The sequence below is a fragment of the Candoia aspera genome, chromosome 1 (genome assembly GCF_035149785.1).
Source record: "Candoia aspera isolate rCanAsp1 chromosome 1, rCanAsp1.hap2, whole genome shotgun sequence".
Lineage (NCBI taxonomy): Eukaryota > Metazoa > Chordata > Lepidosauria > Squamata > Boidae > Candoia > Candoia aspera.
In genome coordinates this window covers 342194613-342202666 of record NC_086153.1, presented here as the reverse complement: position 1 = coordinate 342202666, position 8054 = coordinate 342194613, and positions in this window count along the sequence as shown.

Genomic DNA, 8054 nt, shown 5'->3' with positions numbered 1-8054 from the left:
CATCAGTTTTAGTCTTTCCTGCAGGGACAACAGAGAAAAACATTCTTCCTTCTTCCGCATGGCAGCCTTTTAAATATTTGCAGAACACACCATCTGTTAATGATCTTTCTGCCAGGCTAAATGGATCCAACTCACTCAACCTTTCCACAGGTCCAGATGGGAGGATTTCACTGCAATTTACTGGCCAGCTGAACACTAGTCTTCCTGAAGATGCTAATCTCCCAGGGCGTTCAATTTCACCAGATCTGGGGGAAAACATCTGCAGGCCAATGCATCTTTTGCCTTTCTGCCTGCAGGAACTTTGGAATGCAAAGAGCTGAGCCAGAGAAGTGGTTGTGGAGGTCCTGGGTTCCTAAAATATTGCTTGTTTCTCAGATTTATATACCACTTTTTCTCCGAGAGCCAAGGTGGTATGTCTATTCCCCCACCCCCCAAGCCTGTATGTATGGTAGCTGAGTGAGAGAGAGGGACCAGCCACGGGGCCACACAAGGAGTTTCTGTGTGGGGGGTGGACCTGAACCCAGGGTTTCCCCACAGTGCCAGGTCAGCCACTACCTCCATTCACAAACCCCTTGGTGACTGAATTAAACTCTCTTCTGGGTTTGCTGACCCAGACCCACTTGGCCCAACAGACCCTAGCCAAGGTCACCTTTAACCAAGCTCAAGCGTGTGGTATGAACACGGCCATGCTCTCTCAGTCCACCCTACCTCACAGGGTTGTTGTGGGGAAAATATGTATACATGTATACATCTGACAAAGGAAGAGGGATAAATAGAGAAGAAATGCAAGGAAAGAAGGGTCTGGAGAGCTAGTCAGACTCTCATCTCACAGAGACCTGAAGCCTTTTGGTACCTTTCAGCCTGGCCTACCTGACAAGGCTGTTGCACACGTCGAGCAGCAGCAGAGCAGGCTTCTATTTCTGCACATCCTTTGGTAAATGGAGTTTCTCCCTGTGCATTTCTCGCAGAAGGAAAAGCTACAGGGATTCTGGTCTGGTTCTGTCAGTAGCTTCCCCCCCCCCCCCGCCAAACCCCTTCTCAACTGCCCCTTCCACCACAGGCATCTGGTCCAAGCCTTAAGGACATCGCAGGCATGCTGAGGACATCCCGCGAATGGCACAGACGGCCACACGTGCGCCGCCCCGCCCAGCCTTCAACCCCTCCCCGGTGGCGGGTTCGGCCGGTCCCCTTCCTTTGGCTGAGGGGTCCCTGGTTGCGGGGTGGGGGCGGCGGTCGGGGCCGGGAAGGCCACCCACCCAGGGCGCTGGCTTGATGGGCCGCCCCCCCGCCGGCCGCCCCTCGCCCGGGGAGCCTCGAGGCCACGCGAGGGCAAGCCCAGCCGGGCCGAGGCAGCCCCCCCGCAGCTGCTCCCGGAAAGCGAGCCGGGCGCAGAGCTGCTGCGCGGGGGCCGTCAGCCGGAGCGGCTTTTGCCCGGCTGCCCAGAGGGGCTCGCTCGGCCGGGCGAGGCGCCGCGCCCAGAAGGCAGCCCGGCGCAGAATCCCCCCGGGGTGGCCCGGAGGGACTCCCAGGCGCTCTTCCGGGGGTCCGGCGTGGGGCAGGCGGAGGAAAGAGAGAAGGGGCGGAAAGACCCCGGAGCCGCCGCACTCAGGGCACGCCCTCGGCTTGTCATCCGATTGAAGGAAGCGTTTACGTCCCTTAATTTCCCCCGGCCCCCCGCTGGTCCGGAGCTTGTCACTTTTGGGGTGGGGGGTCTGGCTCTTGTGCCCGGGGCTGATTCTAAGGACCCCGGACCAGCTTCCAAGGAAGGGAGCCCCGCCTGCGGCTCCTGCCTTGCAACCGTCCTGGGTGCAACTGGTGAAAGGCTGGGCAGCTGGGAGGGGGCGATACGATACCACCCCACCCCACCTCCCCCTTCCGCCCAGCCGCAGCTTTGGGGTTTCCTTTGTGGGTCGATCTGCGTCCCCCAGCCTGCGCCCCATCAACACTCCATCCTCTCCTTAGGCCAGGGTTCCTCCACCCGGGCAACTTTGAGATGGGTGGACTTCGACTCCCAGAATTCCCGGCCAGCAGAGCTTCAAGTGGCCCAGGCTGAGCAAGATGCCTTAGGCGATGCCCTGAGTCCTTCCCAGCCTGATGCGCCACCTCTGGGGGCTCACAGATTTTGTAGGAGGGGACCTAGTCCACGGGGCCAAACTTCAAGAGCAGCTTTAATAAAAGTTCCAACTCGGAGGTTTTATTAAAAGGCAGAAGTTGCAGCACGTAAATTGGTGCTACCCGACGCCTCCTGATTTTTACCCCCGCCCCCACCGGCCCGTCTGGGCAGGCTAGTGATTGTGAGCGTTGAAGTCCACCATTTACCCGGCTCCAGAAAGCGTCTGCAGGCTTTAAAAGCCAGCGTGCAACGGGAAGCATGGATTCCCCTCCCTCGGGCTCCTTCTCCACCCGCCCCCCAAGCAACGGCTCCTTCCCAGGAGCCTCCCCACCCCAGGCAACAGCGCACTCGCGCTGCTGAGGGTTTGGCATCCTCTGCTTTCTTCTGCCCCCAGAGCCACACGTCCCCTTTAATAGATGGATTCCCCCCATCAAGAGCTTCCAATTTTCCCCTTCCCCAGTTGTGACACCTGCTGGGAGTTGGGGGGACCCCAGCTCTGTCCCCCACTCCTCCCCTGGCCAGAAGGGAGCCCGTGCAACCACCCTGGCCTTGGAGCTGGCGTTCTGCACCCCAAGAGAGCGCCCTCCCTGCTTTCTCCTGCTTCTCCATCAGGGCCCCACTGAGTTTCCTTTCACCCCTCCCAGCGCAGGCCAACCGGGCCCATCAGCATTTCCAGCCTTGGAGCCGCAAGGCCTATTTTGGGAACGCCAGCCGCACACCGCGCAGGCCAAGCACAAGGGGAGGACGGGCAAGGGTGCCCGTGACATACACAAGGTGGCGGCCTGATGGGTCCTGTCCGGAGAGCAGCGGAAAGAGGCGGGCCGCGGTTTCACCCAGGGTTACGTGGCTATCTCCCAAAGGCTGGCAGGAGGCGAGGCGGGGTGCTGCACATGGGCTCTGGAAGCTCACACCCTTCTATTAGTGCCACCCCAGCGATAACCCTGCACAGGCGGCAGCCTGGTTTATCTCACACCCCTGTACAAAAAGGAAGCCACACAAAAGCATTCATACCCACTCCAGGTGTCGGCTGGCCCATCTGCAGGGAAGAAGTTGAGACAGGTGGGTAGATGATGGGAACTGTAGTCCATCCCACCCACCAGGGGTGGCAGCGGCTGCATTCTAGCCCACCAGAGGTGCTAAATGGCTAACGGATGCTTTGTCTTCTCCAGGCTGGGAAACTAAGCAGGACTAGGTCTGGTTAAGGCTTGGAGAGGAGACCACCAGGAAATGTCAGGGTTGTTGGCTCCAGGAAGCAGGCAAGCAGAAGGCACTTCTGTTCTGCTGCCAAGAAAACTGCACAAAGTCACCAGCAGAGACAAGACTAACAGGAAGGTTGTCTTCTGATCGACCCCGCAGTTGCAACATTTTCGGCACATTCGCCTGGCCATGTGTTGTGCCTGGGGCTGCCTTTGAAGACAGTCCAGAAGCTTCAGTTCGTTCAGAACAGAGGCCGGTGCAACCACGCCGTGCCAGTCCTTCGCCACCGACACCGGCCGCCATGCCATTTCCGGACCCAACCCAGGTGGTGGCTTGTACGGCTTTGTCCTGCATGTACCTCCCCAGGCCTTGTGAGGCCCTCCCCCAGTTGGGCCTCTGCGAGGGGAGAATTTTTCCTGTGGGGGTGCCCCATTTATGGAAGTCCCTCCCCAGCGAGACTTGACTGGCAGCCGCACTAGCATCATTTTAGTGCCAGGCAAAGACTTTTCTATTTTTCCAGGCTTTTCAACTGGCTCTTAATTGCCTTTTAATTTATACTGTTTTACTCTTTGCAACTGCCCAGTTTATATGGTGTTTTTATTTTGCATTTTATTGTATATGTTTTTATTCAGACTGTCTTTTTTTTTAAAGGGCCTTTTATTGTAAATTGCCCAGAGAGCTTCGGCTACTGGGCAGTTTTAAACATATAATAAATAAAATAAAGCGAGGGAGGAATGCTGCCTTCTGGCGGTCTGTTCTGGTATGACCCTGCTGGAGATAATTCAGTTACCCAAGCCTTTTGGCTTCTCTTCCGCCTACCCTCCCCCCAAAAAATTGCTTTGGGTGCCTATCTGCTCCACTTGCCTTAGGTGGCCTGGCCCCTTCACAGGCACCCATGGCTCCTTCCTGGACCATTTTGAAAGCTTTCCTGTCGCTAAAAGTAAAATTGCCGACACAGTGCTGTTTGCCATAGGATCCGTTGCTCTGCAGCTGCATTTTTCTGAGCAACAAGGATAGCAGGGAGGGACAGTTGTCCCCAGTCCACACACAAAAGCACAGGGCCACCGACACTGACTCACACCAGGGCTTCAGGCAAAAATCTTTCCTGTCTCGACCTGGAGAGATTGCAGGGAGAACAATGCGCCCTCCAACATCTCCAGGCTGAGATGGGAAAGATTCTTGCCTGAAGCCCTGGTGTGAGTCAGTGTCAGCAGCCCCATGCTTGGTGACTTGGGGATCAGTGTCATAAAAGCCTTGCTAGGTTCCTGTATTAAATCAAGCTTTCCTGCAGATCCAGGGGGGACCAAAAACATCTCTGCTTTTGTATGCAAAAGGTGCAATCCACAGCAGTTCAGATGCAAGAAGGGAAGAATCCAACTCAGAGTTTTTCAGCCTTGGCAACTTTAAGATATATGGACTTTAGCTCTCAGAATTCCCCAGCCAGCCATGCTGGCTGGCGAATTCTGGAAGTTGAAGTCTGCACATCTTAAACTTGCCAAGGTTGGAAAACGTTGATCTAACTGAAAATCCACTCTTCTTTTTCTAACCATGAAGATTAGGATCTTACTTTTTAGAAGAAAGATCCTGACTCTAGAACAGGAAATCAGAAGGCATCCGGTAGCACCTTTTCTGACTCACGAATTTTATTTAAGGGCAGAAACTTTCATGAGAGGTAGCCCACAATTCTGGGTTCCTGTACACTAACCCAGTTCTCTTCTTCCAATGACTGGTCCACAGCATGCCTGCCCTGCATGTGAAGATCCAGGATTCCATGTCCGATGCAGCGTCCTTTGACTTTTCTGCTGCTGATCGTAGGACTCGTCCTTCATCCGGCCACTGGACAAAGAACACAAGTTGGGCCGGTCCAAAAGGGCAACATCCAACTATGCGGTGGGCAGTGGGGGAGGATGCCATGGCTGAACCAGCAGGGGTTCTCCCCAGACACAGTTTGTGTCAAGTGGTCAGAAGAGCAAAAAGATGGAGAGAAGATAATTTGCAGAGGCAGAAAAGCCACGAGCAGAAATGGGCCTTCAAGAATGTAAACTCCTAACAGTGAAGTGGGGAAAAAACCCGTTTGAAAGGGGTGGAAATGATGGCAGACCTTGAGGCCGATTGGAGGGGGGAGGAGCCCAGAGCAGCTCTAGGAAAGAGGGTAAAGGAAAGGGGCTCCTGGCTTGGGGGCCACGGTGGGCACAGGCAGCCCAAAGACTCAGCCACCGCCTCCGCTGGCCGGGCAGCAAGAGCAACAAAGGGTTACCTTTGTCCCGACTTGCCAGCATTAAGCCAGGGCTGCAGCGACAATGGGTCCTTTGTTGGCCATGACAAATGTGAATCCATTGATTTCAAAAGGAGTGGATCTGGATCCAGTCCTAAAAATATATTGTATGAGGCAAAGAGGGGTGGGGGGCAAAACATGAACAAAACGTTGAAGTATAACATAACCTCTTCCTCGCCTGCCAGGCAGCCGTGCCCATGTCAAGGGCACTGTGCCATTTCCCATCATTCCAGGAGCCTTTCACCATCCTGGAGCCACCGAGTGCGCCCAGGATGGATATTGTTTGAGGGGAGGCATTTCCCTTTTTCTACTGAAAGGGCTCGGAAAGCTAGACCATGAGTTTGAATTTTAGCCTTTTGAAAATTTAAAACGTTGATCCTTCCTTCCTTCCTTCCTTCCTTCCATTTTCTAGGCTGCCCAACTCCATCACAACTCTGGGCAGCATCGCCACCCCTTTCAAACTGGCCATTGTGTCCGTGGTTCTTTCCTCGTAATGTGCATCCCTATGCAACACTTTCTCTTTTTTTTTATCATTATCCTGACTAGGGTTAATATAGACCTTACCCAGATGCTTTGCATTTGAATGAACTGGTGACTGTACAATCAACAAACTGACCTCTGCTCCTCCCATTGTTGCCAAACCTGCTGCTCTCCTGGCCTGCCGGCCCTTCCCTCTCATTTCTGATTGCTGGCACAGATCTTATGGGCAACCCCGTTCCCCACTTCAGGGCATAAAGACATCCACCCCACTAGCAAAATGCAAGAGGGCAGGAGAGAACCTAGATCTTATGAGCTTTTTTGCGGCAGTCATTAAGCGAATCACCATGGGTGTTAAGCAAACCATGTAGTGGTTAAGCGAATCACCTGGTCCCCCATTGATTTTGCTTGCCAGAAGCCAGCCAGGAAGATCGAAAATGGCGATCACGGGATGTTGTGACAGTCATAAATGCGAACCGGTTGCCAAGCATCCAAATCGTGATCATGTGACCATGGGGGTGCTGTGGCGGTCGTAAGTGTGAGGACCGGTTGTAAGTCGGTTTCTTCAGCACCATCATAAGTCCAAACCATCACTAAATGAATGGTTGTTAAGCGAGGACTACCTGTACTTCTAACAAAGACCTGTACATCATACCAGAATATGTACTCAGTTTACTTTGTTTCTCCTCTCCTAACTTGGGCTCAAGCCATTTCAATTTACTTCTCAGCAAACCTGCAGGGGCCTGTGCTGTCAATCAGCTGAAGGAGACATCACCCAGCACTTGCTGGAGGACACCCGCATTGGCAGGGACAGCCAGCCAGCTGCTATTAAGAAACCCCTTGTTGCTTGACAAGACCCATGAATGTCTCTTTGTCTGAGCTCTGCAGGACCTGCCCTCTGGGCACCTAATCTAGCTGCTTAATGAATCTGCTGAAAATAGACGCTGCAGAAATAAAATCTCCTTCAAGCCGAGCTCGAATCCAGGTGACTTTGTGTCCTGTCCTTGCCGAAAGAGTCCAGAAGTGCTTTGCTTTTGCTTGGTTCCACGATGCGGTTTCCCAAATTCCTGTTGAGGCTACAGGCCTGGGACTTCCAAACCCAGCCGGGCTTTGTTTCCGAGTCCACACAAGGTCAGACAGCGACGGCCATTTCCTGAGCGAAAGCTCAGCTCTTGGCAGAGCTCTGGCCCGCAACTTGCTAATTGCACCGTTTTTCAAATTCAGCACAATAATTACTTTTGAACTCCTTGCTGAATGAGGTTTCTGGGACACTCAGGAACAAGATGTTTTTAAAATAAATTAGAGGAGTACACCGAGTAAAGGCGTCAGACTATTTTTCAACAGCAAAGCAAAAAGTAAATGAGGTAATTTTTACATGAACCAAACTGTGGAACCAGCATCTGTTCCATTCCATTTATCCTTTAAAGCAGAATTACCATGGCATTTGAAATCTAAACAGCAAATCAACTCCAGAAGACGCTGAGAGGGAGAGCCACATTTTAAATGCTTGCAGGTGTTCGGTAAGGCGATGGCTGTTGCGTGCAGCAGACAAGGGCGCTGAACACTGTGTCACCGAGGAAAGTCTGCAGCAGGACCCGGGGCAAGGACAAGAGGGGGAGCAGGTGGAGTCGCTCAGGGTAAACGTACCTGCACCCAGTGCAATTTAGGTTTGAACCCGAACACTCAAATGGCTGCAGTGTTGGGCAAAGTTTGGAAAGGTTTGCATTCCACTCCCTCCCCAGCCTTCGACAACATTACATGGGAAAAATAACTGCTGTTGCCATTGGGGGATTTCTTTAGCTAATTTGGCCGCGTTCTAAAGGTTGATTCAGGGCAACTAGCCCCAATTTTAAATTATTCATCCATGCTGACAGCAGTAAATGTGTGATAGCATAAAATAAAGAAGTTACAGAACAAGGCTTAAGGTCATCCCAGCGTTGACTCAATTAAAGGAAATATTTCAGGGACTAAACCCCAGTATGATGCCTCCTT